Raw genomic sequence first — 19,547 nt, 5'->3', positions numbered from 1 at the left:
ACGGTGGTGGATTTGTTTTAAAGATACTATTGATCTCTCATGCTTCACTTAGATTTATTTTGAGAGTCGTTAATAGCGTGGTAATTTGCTTAATATTAATATACTTGGTATTCAAGATATGTGAAACTTTCTTTTGAGTGCGTTGAATACTAAGATAAGTTTGATGCTTGATAATTGTTTTGAGATATGGAGGTGATAATATCAAAGTCGTGCTAGTTGAGTAGTTGTGAATTTGAGAAATCCTTGTGTTGAAGTTTGCAAATCCCGTAGCATGCACATATGGTTAAAGTTGTGTAACAAATTTGAAACATGAAGTGTACCAGGCTTGTGCATCCTTATGAGTGGCGGTTGGGGACGAGCGATGGTATTTTCCTACCAATCTATCCCCCTAGGAGCATGCGCATAGTACTTGATTTTTGATGACTTCTAAATTTTTGCAATAAGTATATGAGTTCTTTTGACTAATGTTGAGTCCTGGGATTATACGCACTTTTACCTTTCCGCCTTTGCTAGCCTCTTCGTACCGTGCATTGCCCTTTCTCACCTTGAGACTTGGTGCAAACTTCACCGGTGCATCCAAACCCCATGATATGATACGCTCTATCACACATAAACCTCCTTATATCTTCCTCAAAACAGCCACCATACCTACCTATTATGGCATTTCCATAGCCATTCCGAGATATATTGCCATGCAACTTTCCACCGTTCCGTTCATCATCATCATGACATACTTTACTTTTGACATATTGCCATTGCATGATCATGTAGTTGACATCATATTTGTGGCAAAGCCACCATGCATTATTTTTCATACATGTCACTCTTGATTCATTGCACCATCCCGGTACACCGCCGGAGGCATTCATATAGAGTCATACCTTGTTCTAGTTTCGAGTTGTAATCCTTATGTTGTAATCAATAGAAGTGTGATGATCATCATTATTAGAGCATTGCCCAAAAAAAAAGAGGCCAAAAAGAAAAAAAGAAAGGCCCAAAAAAAGGAAATAAATAAAAAGGGCAATGCTACTATCTCTTTTTCCACACTTGTGCTTCAAAGTAGCACCTTGTTCTTCATGTAGTGAGTCTCATATATTGTGCTTCAAAGTAGCACCATGTTTTTCATATAGTGAGTCTCATAAGTTGTCTTTTCATACTAGTGGGAATTTTTCATTATGGAACTTGGCTTGTATATTCCTACGATGGGCTTCCTCAAATGCCCTAGGTCTTCATGAGCAAGCAAGTTGGATGCACACCCACTAGTTTTCTTTTGTTGAGCATTCATTTATAGCTCTAGTGCATCCGTTGCATGGCAATCCCTACTCCTCATGTTGACATAAATTGATGGGCATCTCCATAGCCCGTTGATTATCCTCGTCAATGTGAGACTTTCTCCTTTTTTGTCTTCTCCACACAATCTCCATCATCATATTCTATTCCACCCATAGTGCTATATCCATGGCTCACGCTCATGTATTGCGTGAAGGTTGAAAAAGTTTGAGATTATTTAAGTATGAAACAATTGCTTGGCTTGTCATCAGGGGTATAGAAGTTGGGAACATCTTTGTGTGACAAAAATGAAGAAGCATAGCCTAACTATATGATTTTGTAGGGATGAACTTTCTTTTGCCATGTTATTTTGAGAAGACATAGTTGCTTAGTTAGTATGCTTGAAGTATTATTATTTTTATGTCAATATGAACTTTTGTCTTGAATCTTTCGGATCTGGATATTCATACCACAATTAAGAAGATTTACATTGAAATTATGCCAAAGTATCACTCTACATCAAAAAATTTCTTTTTATCATTTACCTACTCAAGGACGAGCAGGAATTAAGCTTGGGGATGCCTAATACGTCTCCAACGTATCTATAATTTTTGATTGCTCCATGCTACTTTATCTATAGTTTTGGACTACAATGGGCTTTATTTTCCACTTTTATATTATTTTTGGGACTAACCTATTAACCGGAGGCCTAGCCCAGAATTGCTGTTTTTTTGCCTTTTTCAGTGTTTCCAAGAAACAGAATATCAAACGGAGTCCAAACGGAATGAAACCTTCGGAAACGTGATTTTCTCACCGAACGTGATCCAGGAGACTTGGACCCTACGCCAAGGAACCAGAGAGGCGGTCACGAGGGTTCCCCCCTAGGGCGCGCCCCCTGCCTCATGGGGCCCCCGAAGCTCCACCGACGTACCCCCTGCACCCATATATACCTATGTATCGTAAAACTTCCAGAACAGAGATTAGATCGAGAGTTCCACCGCCGCAAGCCTCTGTAGCCACCAAAAACCTCTTGGGAGCCTGTTCCGGCACCCTGCCGGAGGGGGAACCCATCACCGGTGGCTATCTTCATCATCCCGGCGGTATCCATGATGAGGAGGGACTAGTTCACCCTCGGGGCTGAGGGTATGTACCAGTAGCTATGTGTTTGATCTCTCTCTCTCTCTCTCTCTCTCTCGTGTTCTCTCTCGTGTTCCCTCTATGGCACGATCTTGATGTATCCTGAGCTTTGCTATTATAGTTGGATCTTATGTTTCTTCTCCCCCTCTACTCTCTTGTGATGAATTGATTTTCCCCTTTTGAAGTTATCTTATCGGATTGAGTCTTTTATGAGAACACTTGATGTATGTCTTGCCGTGTTTATCTGTGGTGACAATGGGATATCACGTGCCACTTGATGTATGTTTTGGTGACCAACTTGTCGGTTCCGCCCATGAACCTATGCATAGGGGTTGGCACACGTTCTTGACTCTCTGGTAGAAACTTTGGGGCAATCTTTGAAGTACTTTTATGTTGGTTGGATGAATATGAGATTGTGTGATGCATATCATATAATCATGCCCACAGATACTTGAGGTGACAATGGAGTATCTAGGTGACATTAGGGTTTTGGTTTATTTGTATCTTAAGGTGTTATTCTAGTACAAACTCTAGGGCTGTTTGTGACACTTATAGGAATAGCCCAACAGATTGATTGGAAAGAATAACTTTGTGGTGGTGTCGTACCCTACCATAATCTCTACGTTTGTTCTCCGCTATTAGTTACTTTGGAGTGACTCTTTGTTGCATGTTGAGGGATAGTTATGTGATCCAATTATGTTATTATTGTTGAGAGAACTTGCACTAGTGAAAGTATGAACCCTAGGCCTTGTTTCCTATCATTGCAATACCATTTCTGCTCACTTTTATCATTAGTTACCTTGCTGTTTTTATATTTTCAGATTACAAAAACCTATATCTACCATCCATATTGCACTTGTATCACCATCTCTTCGCTGAACTAGTGCACCTATACAGTTTACCATTGTATTGGGTGTGTTGGGGACACAAGAGACTCTTTGTTATTTGGTTGCAGGGTTGTTTGAGAGAGACCTTCTTCATCCTACGCCTCCCACAGATTGATAAACCTTAGGTCATCCACTTGAGGGAAATTTGCTACTATCCTACAAACCTCTGCACTTGGAGGCCCAACAACGTCTACAAGGAGAAGGTTGCGTAGTAGACATCATCGAGTCACTTAAATCATTCAAAGGAGGATACCACCCCACCATACCACATCACAACCATTTTAATAGCATGTTGGCACGCAAGGTAAACCATTATAAGTCATAGCTAATCAAGCATGGCATAAGAAACTATGATCTATAATTGTCATTGCAAACATGTTTATTCATAATAGGCTGAATCAGGAATGATGAACTCATCATATTTACAAAAACAAGAGAGGTCGAGTTCATACCAGCTTTTCTCATCTCGGTCAGTCCATCATATATCATCATAATTGCCTTTCACTTGCACGACCGAACGATGTGAATAATAATAGGAGTGCACGTGCATTGGACTAAGCTGGAATCTGCGAGCATTCAATAAACAGGAGAAGACAAGGCAATATGGGCTCTTGGTTAAATCAACAATAATGCATATAAGAGCCACTTCAACAATTTAATTATGGTATTCTCCTATCGACCCCCAAAGAAAAGAAAAGAAATAAAACTATTTACACGGGAAAGCTCCCAACAAGCAAAAGAAGAACGGGCAATCTTTTTTGGGTTTTCTTTTAATTATTACTACAGCAAGAAAAGTAAACTAACTAAAAGCTATTACTAATTTTTTTTGGTTTTTCTTAAGGTTTAACAAACACACAAGAAGAAAGCAAGAAAAAGAAAATAAACTAGCATGGATATTACAGTGAAAAAGTATGAGCACCGACATCTAGCAATAACTGTGTGAACATAAATGTAATGTTGGTGGGGAATACGTACTCCCCCAAGCTTAGGCTTTTGGCCTAAGTTGGTTTTTTGCCAAGGATGGCCTGGCGGATATCCATAGTTGTAGCTGGGGTCGTACTGTGATGAAGAGGACTCTGACTGCCACTGGCTGGCAGCCACCTCCGGATCCCAAAAGTAATCAGACTTTCGTGGAGGCTCAAATTGCGGTTCCGGCTCCAGGGTTGGTGTAGGATTCCGGTAGACTTTAATGGCAGCCCACGAAACAAGATACGGACCTTCAGATAAATTAAACAAGGAAGGAGCAGGCAAGGTAATAGTCTCAGGGTGATGTTTATGAAAGAATAATTTGTATTTAAGCTCCCCTTCCCTGCTCTTAACAATAAAGTCATGCGCTAGCATACTCTTATAATCTAAATAAGCACTGGGCAGCAATTTTTCTTCTTTCTCATTGAGCCTAATAGGTGTGTTAAAATGTGTAGCTAGGCGTGAAGCATAAATACCTCCAAAGACGGGGCCCTTAGTACGATTCAGACTTAACCGTTTAGCAATAATTCCTCCCATACTAAACGTGTTATTGCGGAATAAACCATGGAACAAAATGATAATATCAGGAATACTAAGGTTTCCACAGTTTCCGCGACCAATCAAGCAACGACTAGCAAATATGGCAAAGTAGCGTAAAATAGGAAAATGTATGCTAGTGATTCTTGCATCGGAAACCTTCCTGGTTTCTCCCACAGTGATGGTGTCAATAAATTCTTCCACATGTTTACGGTGTGGTTCATCTAAGGTACCCTCAAAGGGTATTTTGCAAACCTTGCAAAATTCAGCTAATGGCATCTTCTTAACAACATCATATAAATGAAACTCTACCAGGCTTCAATGACGATGAGTCCGGCGCGTAGATTGTCTTCGGCATTGCAAGGCGGGTTCCTCCTTCGAATACTCCATAGAAGATCTTAAACACAATGATAGTGTCCGGCTCTGCAAAACAAGATCCACATACCACCGTAGAGAGAATAATATTCACAAATCCGACCTGCTGACGTATTTGATATCATGACATCATGCCATGGCCCGGTTATTATCGAACTGTGTTTTTCAACCAGCCTTGGCGCATATCGCGAGGCGGTTTCCTTGGCACGTCTTGTTGAAGCATAGATCGTGTCCCCTTATCACGGGATTCTCATCAATACGGGCGTGGGTAACCCAATCGTGCCCGTTGGTATGACTCCTCGATTATAGGCAAGTACCAAACAGTCAAGAGGAGGACGCTTGGTATTCACCCTCTTTATAAAGAGACCAAGGCCTATCCTTTTTTATTCCTCGAACTCAATTGAATCCCTCCCCTGCCTCGAGTTTCAACACCCAAAGCTCAGGTCAGGCGCTTCAGACCTTCAACCATGTCCGGATCCAACCTTCAAGGTCGGTGGATGCCCTCCTCCATCACGGAGGAAGACGTCAGAAAGTTAAGAGAGGCCAGGTTCTTCACCGGCGAGATTGTGCACCAGCTGCCTGCTCAAGGGCAGGTCGTACCTACTCCCAAACCCGGCGAGAGCATAGTATTCATATCTCACTTCCTTCTAGGGCTAGGCCTGGCTCTAGATCCCTTTGTGAGGGGACTCATGTTCTATTACGGGCTGGACTTCCATGATTTAGCTCCGGATTCTATTCTCCATATCTCGTCTTTTATCGTCGTGTGCGAAGCTATTCTCCGCATCATCCCTCACTTCGGCCTGTGGCTCAAGACCTTCCAAGTGGAGCCGAAGACGATCGAGGGGAGGTATGCAGAATGCGGAGGTGCTGTAATAAGCAAAAGCGCCAATGGCCCATGGCCCGAGGATTCTTTCTAGGAGGTTTCCAGCTTATGGCAACAACAATGGTTTTATGTCACAGCTCCCAGGGGTACCAAATGGGTGGCTCCACCTACCTTTCGCTCGGGTCACCCTCCACAACTAACGTCATGGATCAACAAGGGGCTGCACTGGGGGCCAGTGAAGGACGTGCCCATACTGCAAGGCCGCATCCGAGATCTCCTCGAAAGAGATATTGGTCTCGTCACAATATTGCAAGTAATGTTACTTCGCCGAACCCTGCCCTGTAAACGCCGTCCCCTTCGTCTGTGGGAATTCAATCCGGAGGGACCGCGAGCTATTCAGCACTTCCTCGGCATGACGCCCGAGGAGATGTACAAATTGTACTTCGGACCACAAGCAATGTGTCCGGATTCCACAGAGGATGCGGGTCTGAGCTGCAATCGTCCAGATACCCAAGTAAGTAGCCATGTGGCCGAATGTGTTGTATTTTCATTTATCACAACATCATTCTAAAAAATCGCTCTTTGACCAGGACTGGATAGCAAAGGCGAAGATGATCAGGTGTCCGGGGCCCCTCCTTGAGGTCTCACCGGATCCGGTACTAGTCCGGATGTTGGAGCTTGCGCCCTACCAAGCGCCCTCAAGGGAAGATAAAGCTGGGAAGAAAGAGGCTGACGCCTTCGCGAAGGCGGACAACCGGGGAGAAGAAGCCAAAGCTCCCTCTCCCCAAGGAAGGAAAAGGACCGCCTCTGAAGGCCCGGACACAATAGTCTTTAAACGGGGGAAGAAATCTTCGCCAGAGGGTCCTGGCCCAGGGGATACCACGGCCATACAGTGCCCGCAAGGGGATCAGCCCTCCATCAAGCTGTAAGTAAAATAAAGGGTTTAATAGTAAAAAAAACATCCTACTTTACCTCTGAGGAAAATAACCGAAACATTCGTCTTGTAGTCCGGATCGTGGCCCTTCTCGGCAGAGTTTGTCTTCGGGGGATCTTCTTTCGGAGATGATGGAGAGCGAAACGCCTCCCCACGCCATCCCGCCTTACGAGGCGGGCGACCCCGAGGTGTCGTCTCGGAGGGCTTCTCCCGATCCGGCAAGGCCAGAGGGTGATTCTTTGGCCGCCCGAAGTCCTCAGTATCCGGCTCTAGAAGAGAGCAACCGGAAGGGTCCGGCTCCGCCTGTCATGCGGTTGGACGCACTGAAGGATCTGCTAGAGCAGGAGGCTATCTTAGAAGTGCACCGTGTGCTAATGGGCGCGGTGGTTGAGAGGGTTTCATCCGCCGAAAGCGGGTTGCATGAAGCCTTTATGAGTCTGCTGAAAGGTTTTGAGGTACGCGAAGTGACGTGTATTTTTTACAGTACCGCGCATGTTCTAAATGTGCCCTGTGCAGATAGTAGCCCCTGAGACTCTGGTTGCCGTCGGAAATGGCGGTAAACAGAGGATCATAGTCGCAGGTAATAATCTAGCCGTCTTCATATGCAGGTGGCGGGAGGTCCGGTGGTTAGCCGGACTTGTGAGGTTGCCGAGCTAACGCGGCGACTTGATGCGGCAAATGCCGACATCGTGCTTGTCAACAAGCGGCTTGATGAGGTGCAGGGTATGTAATTTCTCCGGTGATCAACATATGGTAAGAGGAGCGTAATGCCAGTATCTTGAACGTGTTGTGAAATGCAGATGGAGCTGCGGCAGTGGAGACCCTTCGGGCGAAACTTGCCCGAGCCAAAAAGCAAGCCAGGAATAGTGATGCTCTGCTCTGAAGGCGGCCGAAGAGCTGAGGGCCGAATAGGCTGCCCATTGCCAAAGTAAGGAGAAGATGGCCAAGATGGCCATTGAGTTAAGTGATGCCGCCGACCGATACCGGCTTCTTGAGAAGGAAAGCCAAGCGAAGGCTACGGAGCTGGAGAGGGCCATGGTAACAGCCAAGGAATCCCGCTCTACAATTAGAGTGATGAAGGAGGAGCTGCGTCACGCCGGGGATATTGCGGCTAGGAAGCCCTTTATGCTGCGGATGAAGTTCATAGATCCTAAGTATGCTCCTCTGGACCGGCTGTGGAGTTCTGCAGACGCCTATCTGGATTTGGCAGCGAGTGCTGCTGATGCGGCCGAGTTCTTCAAAGATCAAAGAGATCGTGAAGTGGAGAAGCTGTTCTGGTCGCAATTTAATGGTCCAGCGCGTCCGCTTCCTCTGAATGAGCAGATGGCCGAATGGGCCGAGCTCCATAGGTTGTTCGAACTCGCCATGAGGTCTGTTGTGGATCAGCTGTGGCCGGCAGGGCCAAGGCCGAATAGTTACTTCAGTTTGGTGCAGCAGTTCCTTGGTGTTGTGCCACGCATCGACGCTATGAAGAGGTCGGCGTGCATCGAGGGTGCGCGGATGGCACTCGCCCGTGTCAAAACGCACTGGGCGGAGATGGAAGCCACCGCAATTGCAGCCCCTAGTTCGGCAGTTAGCCGAGTAGCTGCCGAGCACTACTTTGATGAGGTCCTTGAAGGCACTCATTCAACAGAAGCGCAGTGCTCGAAGAATATTATGTTCTAATGACATGTATTCCCATTGAAAAACAATGTGTTACAAAATTATATAAAGGCTATTTTTATACTTTTGCCTGAAAGTGTTATGATGCCTCCTGTGCGGTCGTTTATGTATATGTGTATATAACCTAAAAGTTTGCAGTCGTCGGCTTCAGCCCCCAGGCATATAATGCGGGTGTGTTCGCAGAAGACGCGTGTTCACACTTGATCCAACGTCTTGGTCCATTAAGGAGGTGATAGTGCAGCGAACTAGGCAATCAGACTATATTGCTTTAACACTTTCACTTAGCCATAGGAGTTTGACAGTGGGGCTACAATATAGCCCCTGGTGGCTCCGCGCTCATCCGAATACGGGGCGCGGTCATGCCTGGCCAGGAAACAGCCCTTCGTTAATGCAGAGGAATCCCGAAGATTCTGATAAGTCATCGAGTGGTTGACCAGTCTCTCGCTTTATCATGACAGTCAGTTTTCGGCTTTCTCTACTGAGGTGCTCGTCCGGGCTAGCCAGGGCACAATCACAGTAGTTCTCCTGGTGCCACCTTAGCCGATAGAGTAGAACGTAAGGTAGCAAAACACAAGAGCCGGGCAAACCCAACATTTGACCAAAGACATGATTCAGAGCTGATGCATATAAGGCCTAACTCGTGACGCCGAACACTCCCTAAGGTGTTCGGTCTTTGAAATGTATACTGGGCTTAGATGATGCCCTTGGATAATGAAACCATAGTGTCCAGGTACGAGCAATATTCTGACGTGGCCACATGCCAAGACGTTAGCATCCTTCTCGGTTGTATTGAGAATCCGAAGGATGTGAACAACAAAAGACAATAAAAAAGGTTTACGCAGGGTCTTAATCTAAAGAGAAAGCTTTGCACGGGTCCCTACTGCACGTCTGCGCCTTTGTCTCCATTGTGCCGTATCCTGGACGGGTGTAGCACGATTGTCATTTGTAAAAGAGAGGTGCTTAGTGAAAAAGTCGAGATGGGTAAAGTTGAGCAGAATTATCGCGGCGAAGCCCGTGGTACCGTCTATACGGGTATGACCATCGAACCAATCTCTATCCAATGATTGGCCGGACTCGTCTAACCGTGTCCGCGGTCCTAACGACCGGTCATCATCTCTGGTGGTGAGGGCGTCTGGTGTTCGGCTGTTAAAGCAGTCGTGCGTTCTTCTACTTGGAAGGAGCGCTCAACATTTCCATGTACTGTGATGGTGCTACGTGGACCGGGCATTTTAAGTTGGAGTAAAGCGTAATGCGGTATTGCATTGAAACGGGCGAAATTCTCTCGTCCGAGTAATGCTTGATAGCCACTTCGGAATGGAGCAATGTCGAAGGTTAACCTTTCGCTCCGGAGGTTGTCGGGCGAGCCGAACACAACCTCTAGTACTAGAGAGCGTGTGCAGTGGGCCTCTGTGCCTGGTATTACTCCCTTGCAGGTAGTATTACTGTGGCTGATGTTTGTTGGGTTTATCCCCATTTTCCGGACGGTGTCCTTTTATATCAAATTTAGACTACTGCCGCCGTCCATAAGGAATCGTGTAAGGTGGTATCCGTTTATTATTGGGTCTAGCACCAAGGCGGCTGATCCTTCCTACCGGATACCTATTAGGTGATCCCTGCGATCGAAAGTGACCGGGCAGGCCGACCAGTGGTAGGACTCATGGGTGACGGGCTCTATGACTCGTGTATTTCGGAGTGCGTATTTGCCTCTCCTCTTTGTCACGTGGATAACATTTACTGTTTTGACTTCTGGTGGGAATTTTCTATCCCCCAGTGTCTTGCTGGCGAGGCGTATCCTCGTCCTCGCTCGAAGTGTCCTCCCCCTTGTGTTCGGCGTTTAGCTTGCCAGCCTGCTTGTAGACCCAGCATTCTCTGTGGGTATGATTTGCAGGTTTGTCGGGGGTGCCGTGGATCTGACATAGTTTGTCTAGGATCTTGTTTAGGCCGGTCGGTTCATCTCTGTTGCCTTTAAAGGGCTTTTTCCGCTGACCCGGTCGAGAGCCTCTGAATCTGGCATTTACCGATGTGTTGTCTGGGCTGTCTTCTTTATTCCGGCGCTTGTTTTTACTGCGTCGCGGTTTTCCATTGCCGTCCCAGACCTCGGATGTGCTTGGGTCGCTGGTGCTGCTGCGGGCTAACCAGCTGTCCTCGCCCATGCAAAAGCGGGTCATGAGGCTTGTTAGGGCTGCCATTGTTCTCGGCTTTTCTTGGCCAAGGTGTCTGGCAAGCCATTCGTCTCGAACGCTATGCTTGAAAGCTGCTAGGGCTTTAGCATTCGGACAGTCGACAATTTGGTTCTTCTTAGTGAGAAACATGTTCCAAAGCTTTCGGGCTGACTCTCCGGGCTGTTGAATTATATGGCTTAAATCATCAGCGTCTGGCGGTCGGACATAAGTCCCTTAAAAGTTAGTCCGGAAAGCGTCCTCGAGCTCCTCCCAACTTCTAATGGAATTTTCAGCGAGGCTTTTCAGCCAGTGCCGAGCTGGTCCTTTGAGCTTGAGGGGCAAGTATTTGATGGCGTGGAGATCGTCTCCACGAGCCATGTGAATATGGAGGATGAAGTCCTCGATCCAGACCCCAGGGTCTGTGGTTCCGTCGTATGCCTCTATGTTAACTGGTTTGAACCCTTATGGAAATTCATGGTCTAATACCTTGTCGGTGAAACATAGGGGGTGTGTGGCACCCCTGTATTTGGTTGTGCCATGGCGTTTGGACGGTTGTGGTATTTGGTGTTGGCTTAGTGCTGGAGCGCATTTCCTTGATCCGTCGATGGATCTGGTTGCGCCGGCCCTTTGATGCGGGTCCTCGCGTCGGTCATGTACTGACTTATGTTCGGCCTCGTTGGCCGCCCTATCGCGGCCACGAGGTCGTCGATCCGACCGATCGGCGGTTTTGTTTTCTGGCTGCGAGGGTTCAAAGGCCTCGTCGTCGAATTCCGGCAGCAGCTTCCGCTTTGGGTAGCTCTTCGTGGGGCGACTGCTGCCGTACTTTTCTGCCGTGTCGAGCACTTTATTCCATCTACTATTGAATGTGTTTTGTGCGGCCTTGAGCCTTTGTTCCTGCTTCTTCAAACTTCTTGCAGTGGCCATAAGCCTTTCTTGCTCCAGCTGCCTTTCCAGGATAATGCGCTCGTCGTTGTTCGGACTGTTCTCCTGACCGAAGACGGGTTGGTTGTCCTAATGCTCGGCGTCGCCGTGTTCGGATAGCGGCTCCGCACTTTGGTCGTCGTCCGCTGGCTTACTCTGCTCTATCGCTGGGTCAATTTGGCTTCTTGTTGCGTTGTTATCGCTGTTTTTGCCAAGGCGGGATTTAGAGCGGCGCCTACGACGCCGTTTTGATTGCTTGTCATGGGAGCTATCTTTTTCTGCATCCTCGTCATTATTTTCTTTAGGTGTATCCACCATGTATATGTCATGTGATGAAGTGTCAGTCCAGCGCCCTGTTGGCGATGGTCCCTGTTCGTCTCCTGCATCGTTGTCTTCGGAGTCGAAGTCGGGCATGTCGGTTAAGTCATCGACAGTGGCTACTAAGTGGGTGGTGGGTGTGGATTGAATTTCTTCATCGTCCGCATCCCACTCTAGCCGGACATAGTTCGGCCAAGATTCTCCAGACAGGGAGAGAGATTTTAAGGAGTTCAGTATGTCGCCGAAGGGCGAGTGCCGAAAGATATCTGTTGAGGTGAACTCCATGATCGGCGCCCAATCGGATTCGATAAGTATGGGCGCGGGTGGTTTGGAGTCCGTGGCCGGGGACGAGTCGAGCAGTTCAGCGACACGACTCTCATGAAGGGTAAGGTCAGTATTCAGCACTATCGCCACTGAAGGTGCGGCCTCCGTGGCGGAGTCTATCCTCCCGTCCTCGGATGGCGCGATCTGCTTCAGACTGAAGGCCGGAGTAGTTGCTGGCGTGATCTCCCGAACACCTGTGGGGACCCCGACTCATAAGTCGTGATCACCGAATGCACGTGTATAGTGATCCCAGAGATCAATGCTCACTGAACACACAGAAGCTGAATAACAAGAGTCTTACATCCACACATACCGTATTACACAAGTAGGACCGTTATGGTCAAGTCTTGAATATAACATCGCAGCGGAAATCTTCGTCGATAACTTGGACCCATGCCCTCTGCCTTAACCCTACAGGCATTCTGACTGGGAAGCGTCCTAGCTCGCATGTTCGTCATTGAAGTATTCCTCATCATATCCTGTTCTTTCATGCCTGGCCAATAAAATAACCAGTGGCAAGCCAATGAGTAATTTGAATGTACTCGCAAGCAACCCAAGAGTGATAACAAAATAATTATGCAAAGCTCTGCTGCTTAATTGGCATTGTTTGCGGAAAGCTAGTTTTTCTCATGCAAGTATGATCAACATTTATCAAGGACAGGAATGCGTCTGCAACAAGCATCAGGAGGTTACAGACATCAACATCGAGAAAGAGTTATGAACAACTCATGCTCAAGCTCATCGTGACTTCCTCACGAGTCACATCATCAATATCACCAATCAGTGTTGTTTGTCAGAAACATATGGACATAGTCTAAGCAGCACCGCCCAACTGTCCTTGACCGTGGACACGGCTATTCGAATAGTTTTACACTCTGCAGAGGTTGCACACTGTACCCACAAGATCCGGGGAACTTCCGTGTCATCCACGACCCGCGATACCTCAAGTACCCGGGGTAAGCACCCGATCACTACCTTTCCCTAGACGACACTAACATGGAGTCCACTCGATTGGCAGTAACCCCCGTGCCCAACATTTCACATAACATTTTCGTGGAGCCTTGCTCCCATATTTATCACATACCACTGGCACGGGGTACCAACGGTGTGTCCAGTGCCCCATAAAGATGGTCATGGCCGCCCTACCTGGCACGACCCCGTCCCGAGAGAGAGCACCAACTCTCCCCCGTCACTAGTAATGCGGGCTCCAAGCTAGTATCGACCTAGGTAATCAATAATGCCCTTTCCCATATAAGGGTAGAGTGGTTGCGCATGTAAGGTTGGGTCAGTCGACAAATCTTAAATCTAATCCGTTTCTGTAAACAACACTTTCATCAAGTCTCGGTACACTACCTCTCCACCAAGTAGTGACCTAGTTCATCATCATCTCCTAGGGGCATTAGTGGCACCCACTGGGCTATTCTCAAGTATGTCAAACCACACTTGGTTTCTTTCCATGCATAACCCTGACCCACTTTGCATAGCAACTACTTTAGCATCCTATCTACTCCCACCGGCATAACCCTCATAAGAAGGTAGGGTCATGCACAATGCAAGTTTCATTGAGGAAGTAACAAAGGCAACCAACCAACGTGGTTTACCATCTCATCGTGAGTCCGATGCAACAATAATAAAGAGAGATATGACATGCATAAAAAGGGTTTCATAGACATGGTCAAAGGACTGCTTGCCTGTTTAACAAAGTCTTCGAGGTCTTCAAATATCTCTAGTACAACTCCGAGCATTGCGTCTACTTCGTCAACTATCATTGAAAGCAACCATAATAAGCAACACAACAAGGCAGGAAATAAAAGTGCTCTAAAAATATGAGTTGGACTTTTCTAGGATATCTCTGGTTATATGAAGAATAACCAAAGTGGTTTCATTGGAATTGGATCAGTGGATATATATGAACATTTCAATATGATGGAATCAAGGGGTTTATGGATTTGTAAGAAGTGTACAGAAATATATTTTTGAAAAATGAGCAAGGCACCCATTTAATAAAGGATGATTTTAGAAGCATCTAGGAATTGGTTTCACTGGATTTGGAGTTGATATGATTTTCCTATGAATTTGCAAAGTTGGCTATATACAAAGAAATAGACCATTAGTTGAGGTGATACAGAAAGTATTAGTAAAAATGTTCAAAAACTAAGTTTTAAACAAAGATGCATCTAGGAATTTGAATCATGGCATTTGGATCAATATTGAGCTCTCTGTGATTTTCTAAAGTTCATCACAGAAATGGAAAAATGGGATTTGATAAATTTTTATGAAGAGAAAGTTTCTGGAAAAATGTGCAAATAGCACCATGTGAAAGCTCATGATTTATGGAGTCATAAGAAATTTGAATCATCAAATTTGGACACTATTTGAGTTGTTTAGAGATTTTTGAAGTTCACTGGATAAAGAAAAATGAGAAAAAGGGCTTAACCTTATCCTGCGCACAGGGTGGCAGATAGACTGTGGGCCGGCCCAGCAGCTCGGCTGGACGGCAGAGGAGGCGACGTCGATGGCGGTTTTTCAGAATTACGCCAACGCGCGAGGAAAGCGGATCCGGCCGAAGCCGTCTCCACTTAAACGGGTGGGGCCCAGCCGCTGGGTCGCCGTCACGCGGGCCCCCACGCCAGCTGGCGGGGTGGTCGTCCTCTACCTCCCACTCGAGACAGAGCAGGGGAGGCAGAGCGCACGCCGGTGCTCGTCCGGCGATAGCCGGCGCCTCCGGCCGTCTCCCGCGGCGCTCTGCCTATGGGCGAGCTCAGCGCGGAGCGGCGCATCCGCTGGTGCAGGTCACGGCCGTCGGAGGGGGCCGAGGTGACCGCAACTTTGACGGTGGCGGGGGGAGGTCATCGGCCATCCGTGGCTCTTGGCGTTCGAGCATCCCCGCGACGGTTCGAGGAGGTGGGAAGGTTCGCTGGACCACGGGGAGTCTCTGCGTGGAGGAAAGGGAGGGAGGTGAGCTCGGCATTGCTCGAATTTGAGCAAGCCGAAGCGGCGGCCATGCGGTGGTAGGAGGAGAAGGGAGGCACGGGAGGAGGTGTGGTTTGGTCTAGGGGGTGCACGGGAGAGAGGGAGAGCAAATGGAGCAGAGAGGAGGGCCTGGGACGGCCTTTAGTAGCCAGCCCGTGGCTCACCGTGGACGTGGCGCACGGGTGGCCGCGGCAACGGCTCGGGCGGCCAGGAGAGAGGGAATGGGGTTGTCTACGGCGTTCGTGGGTGTGGAGTAGGGCGCCAGGAAGAGAGAAAGGGAGCGGGGAGAGGTCAGAGGCGCGCGCGTGTGAGCCGCACCATTGGCGCGCTCGGGCGGCCTCTGTTTGCTAGCGCGGAGGCGCGGGGAGGAGGAGAGAGGAGGGGGCCGACCGTGTGGCGTGTTGCGGACGCCGAGGCACCTCGACTGGCGCGAGGGGGAGGCTTGAGGTGGACGGGGGCGCCGTGTCAACGGTCGGGAGCACGCTGACGTGCTCCAGAGCGCGTCTTTGGCCGGCATGACGTGCCTTTTTGCTGAATGGGCGCGGCCACTTGTGTCTGGAAGCTGCAGGGGGGAGTAAACAATGGGAAAGTGGCATTGGATGCCCTGGAACATGCCTGGAGTGAGAGAGAGATGAGAAAGGGAGGGGGAAGTGGCTGCCCAGAGAGGAAAAATAGGTCTCTACCCCCCTTCATCATTGACTCTCGGGCAGGGAAGAACACCAGAGGTAAAGGGGGACTAGTAGGGGATGTGGTAAAAAGGATAACTCATGGAGATTAGTGGAAGTGGCCAAAAATGGGATTTTGGTAAAGTGTCAGAAGGTGTTTGATGATGGTTTGGGCAAGTAGATGATTTGCATCTGCCATGAGACTCCATAGGGTGAAATGGCACACATAATTAGGGCCTTCCACCCATTTTGAGCTCATTTGGGCAAAGTTGCCAATGCAACTTTTGTAAACCCTAGAAATCAGCAGAAACGGGCTTTCCAAGATTTAGTCATGCAAATATGTTCTCCTTGATGAACCACTTGGTGTGGTGGCCTCATTTGGTCATATTATCATGCTCCCAAAAGTTGGGGTCAAGGAGAGAAAGTTGGTAATGCAAAGTTGTTCACATTTGGTTCTGGACAGGAAGGGTTTTGGGGCACTTTGATCAAGTTAACTTGTTCTCCAACTTGTGCCATTTGGTCTAGATGAATTATTAGACCACTTGAGAATGTGCACCAAGTTTGAGAGCATTTGGACATGTTTGGCAATGTAAAGTTGCTCAAACTTCAAAATGGACAGAAATGGTTTTGAGAGGATTTGATGATGTTATCTTGTTCTCCAAGTCATGAGACTTGGCAAGATCATCTAATATGTCATATGTGACATGATAGGATTTTCTTCGAATTTTTTGTAGGATATTTCCCTTGTAAATATTTCAAAAACTTGAAATATCCAGAAAGGGTTTTTGAGGTATTTGACCAATATTTTGAACATGACCATGTGTTCAAACTCTTATATATGGACAATCTATGTCCACTGAGTTCCCCTGATTTTTGTCAAATATTTTTAAAACAATAAAATAATTTTCCCCTTTTAAAGACCATTTCTGGACTTAAGAAAAAGCTTTTAAATAAAATAGTAAAATAACTTTCAAAATTATATTTTTGTGGTTTCTGGGTATCCTATATCTAATAGGAGTCAAATATATTTTTGGAAAGATTTTTACTACCCTTAATTAAGTACTTGCAGTGCAACCCTCAATTCAGGGGTTTTTGGAAAACTAATTTTTGAAAATACTTTTTGGCCAAATTATTTTTGTAAGAAAATACTATATTGCTCTATACACATGGCATGATCATTGGGAAAAAGTTTTGGAGAAAGGAGATGAAGTATAGGAGTTGGAGGATTTGTTTGATTTTTAGAGCACTTGCAAACAGCAGACAAACATTCAATCAAAGCAAAGACAAAACACTCATAAGTTTTACAAACCACATTTTAGCATGATTTATTGACTTAAGTGTTGTGGCATGGAAATCAGGGTGTGACAGACCTACCCCCCTTACAAGAATCTCGTCCCCGAGATTCCTAGACTAGGCGTGGAAAGGGATACAGAAACTTGGATCTGGGGTAGTCTTCAAGTCCTCATGTTGCTTCTGCTTCCATGTAGTGCTCCATTGAGATTGAAGTACTTGATGGTGTGGCTTCGTGTATGACGCTCTCGGTTGACCCAGGTTGCTGAGGGGTCTCTTGCGTTAGGTCAGGTTGGACTAGGGGTCGGTGGCTCGGTGGTCAATGTCCTTATTAGTGCTCGGGCTAGCTAGGAAGTTGGAAACACTTCCGGGGTTGGAATGCATGGAAAGCGTTGTGCACATCAGGTAGCTCAGGTGGCAACTCCAGCTGGTAATTGTCTTCTCTTCGTCTCGTAGTGATCTCAGAGGGGGGGGGGTCGTTACATCTTGGAGTGGTCTCGAAGAAGGCCGATGAATCTTGGGGCGAGCTTTCCTTTGACATGGGAGTGCTGGGCTCCCTTGAGAGGGGTGACCCAGAGATAAACATGGTTTCCCACTCGGAAGGTCATGTCTCGACAAAGTGAGTCAGCGTAGCTCTTTTGTCTTGACTTGGCCGTCCTCAAACATTCTCTGACAAGCTGGACTTGCTCTTCGGCTTCACGGAGGATATCGGCCCAAAGACAAGTCCTTCTCCGGTTTCTGACCAATTGAGGGGTGTGTGGCATTTCCGTCCGTATAACACCTCAAATGGTGCCATCTGAAGGCTTGACTGATAATAGTTGTTGTAAGAGAACTCAGCGAAAGGGAGGCAATCTTCCCACTTAGCTCCATATGCTAAGACACAGGCTCGGAGCATGTCTCCGAGTATCGGATTCCCTCGTTCTATCTGACCTCCGGTCTGTGGGTGGAAAGCAGTGCTGAAGGACAACTTGGTCCCCATGGCCTCCTGGAACTTCTTCCAGGACCTTGAAGTGAATTGGGTTCCTCTATCCGACACAATTTCCTTGGGAACTCCATGAATGCTCACGATTCGGTTGATGTAGAGACTGGCTAACTAGTTCCCCTTGTAGGTCGTTTTGACAGGAATGAAGTGGGCCACCTTGGTCAAATGGTCAACAATGACCCATATGGAGTCATGTCCCTTGCTTGACCTGGGTAAACCCGTGATGAAGTCCATCCCGACTTTGTCCCACTTCCATTCAGGCACCTTGAGGGGTTGCAACAATCCAGCGGGTTGCTGATGTTCAGCTTTGACTCTCTGGCATACGTCACACTTTGCAACATTGGTGGTAATCTCCCTTTTTACCCTGTGCCACCAGAGTCTTTCCTTCAGGTCTTGATACATCCTAGTGTGGATCTCCTTGTGACGGAAATGCTTGGTTCCTTAGAGAGAAGTGGCTTGCAGATACACCTGGTCTTCGACGCGGATGTCTACTTCTTGATGATGGTGGTAGGTGTAGTTCTTCCTCCTTGACATGGCGGTCTTCGAATGTTCCCTAAGCAGCTGATCAACTCTTCTTTCGTCTTCATGTGGGCATTCATGTCCTCAAGTAAGGATGATGATTTACTTGCCCAAGTACTCTATGAAGTATTTGGGGTACGTAGAGTGGGCTGAGGCATTGGTGAGGGTCACAGTTGAGCATTGGTCAAGGTCTTATCGATCTAGAGCCAAAGCCCAAGGTCAGGATCTGACCGTGTTGTGGCTTGGTAGGGCATAAGGGTTTCAAGGATTCTAGTGTGCGAATGAACATTTATCATCCTATATTTAAGCACGGTTTCTGAGATGCCAATTGTTCTACTTAGTCCTCGAAAAAGATCACCTTATACTATTGAAAGCATCATTCGTATAGGTCAACTCCAATTATTACTCATGCTATTCATATCCTCATGGCTCCCGAGAGGAGGTCTAACAAAATCATATATGTCTACGATCCCCAAACTCATGTGTGTGGCTACCCCTAAAAATCCATGGGTAGAGCATACAAGCTTCCAAGCTGGAATAAAATAGGACAATCCAAGTGCTCAGCCTATTCTTCCAAGGTCTAAGATAAAGCACCTCTATCCTAAGGAAACATGTCATAAGCCACTCCAAGATCTTGTTTCCTTCCTATGAATCAACTCCAGCAACCCATTAACTACACCAATCATTACATGATCCAGTAGTTCTTCAAATCCAATCTCCTAGTTTATCGTCCACCGAAAAACATGGTATCATGATCGAGATCATCAGTCTAAATCCAATTTACTCCGAACCATGCAGACATG

Source organism: Triticum dicoccoides, chromosome 2B, assembly GCF_002162155.2.
Source record: "Triticum dicoccoides isolate Atlit2015 ecotype Zavitan chromosome 2B, WEW_v2.0, whole genome shotgun sequence".
Lineage (NCBI taxonomy): Eukaryota > Viridiplantae > Streptophyta > Magnoliopsida > Poales > Poaceae > Triticum > Triticum dicoccoides.
Note: the sequence above shows the minus strand (reverse complement) of the source record.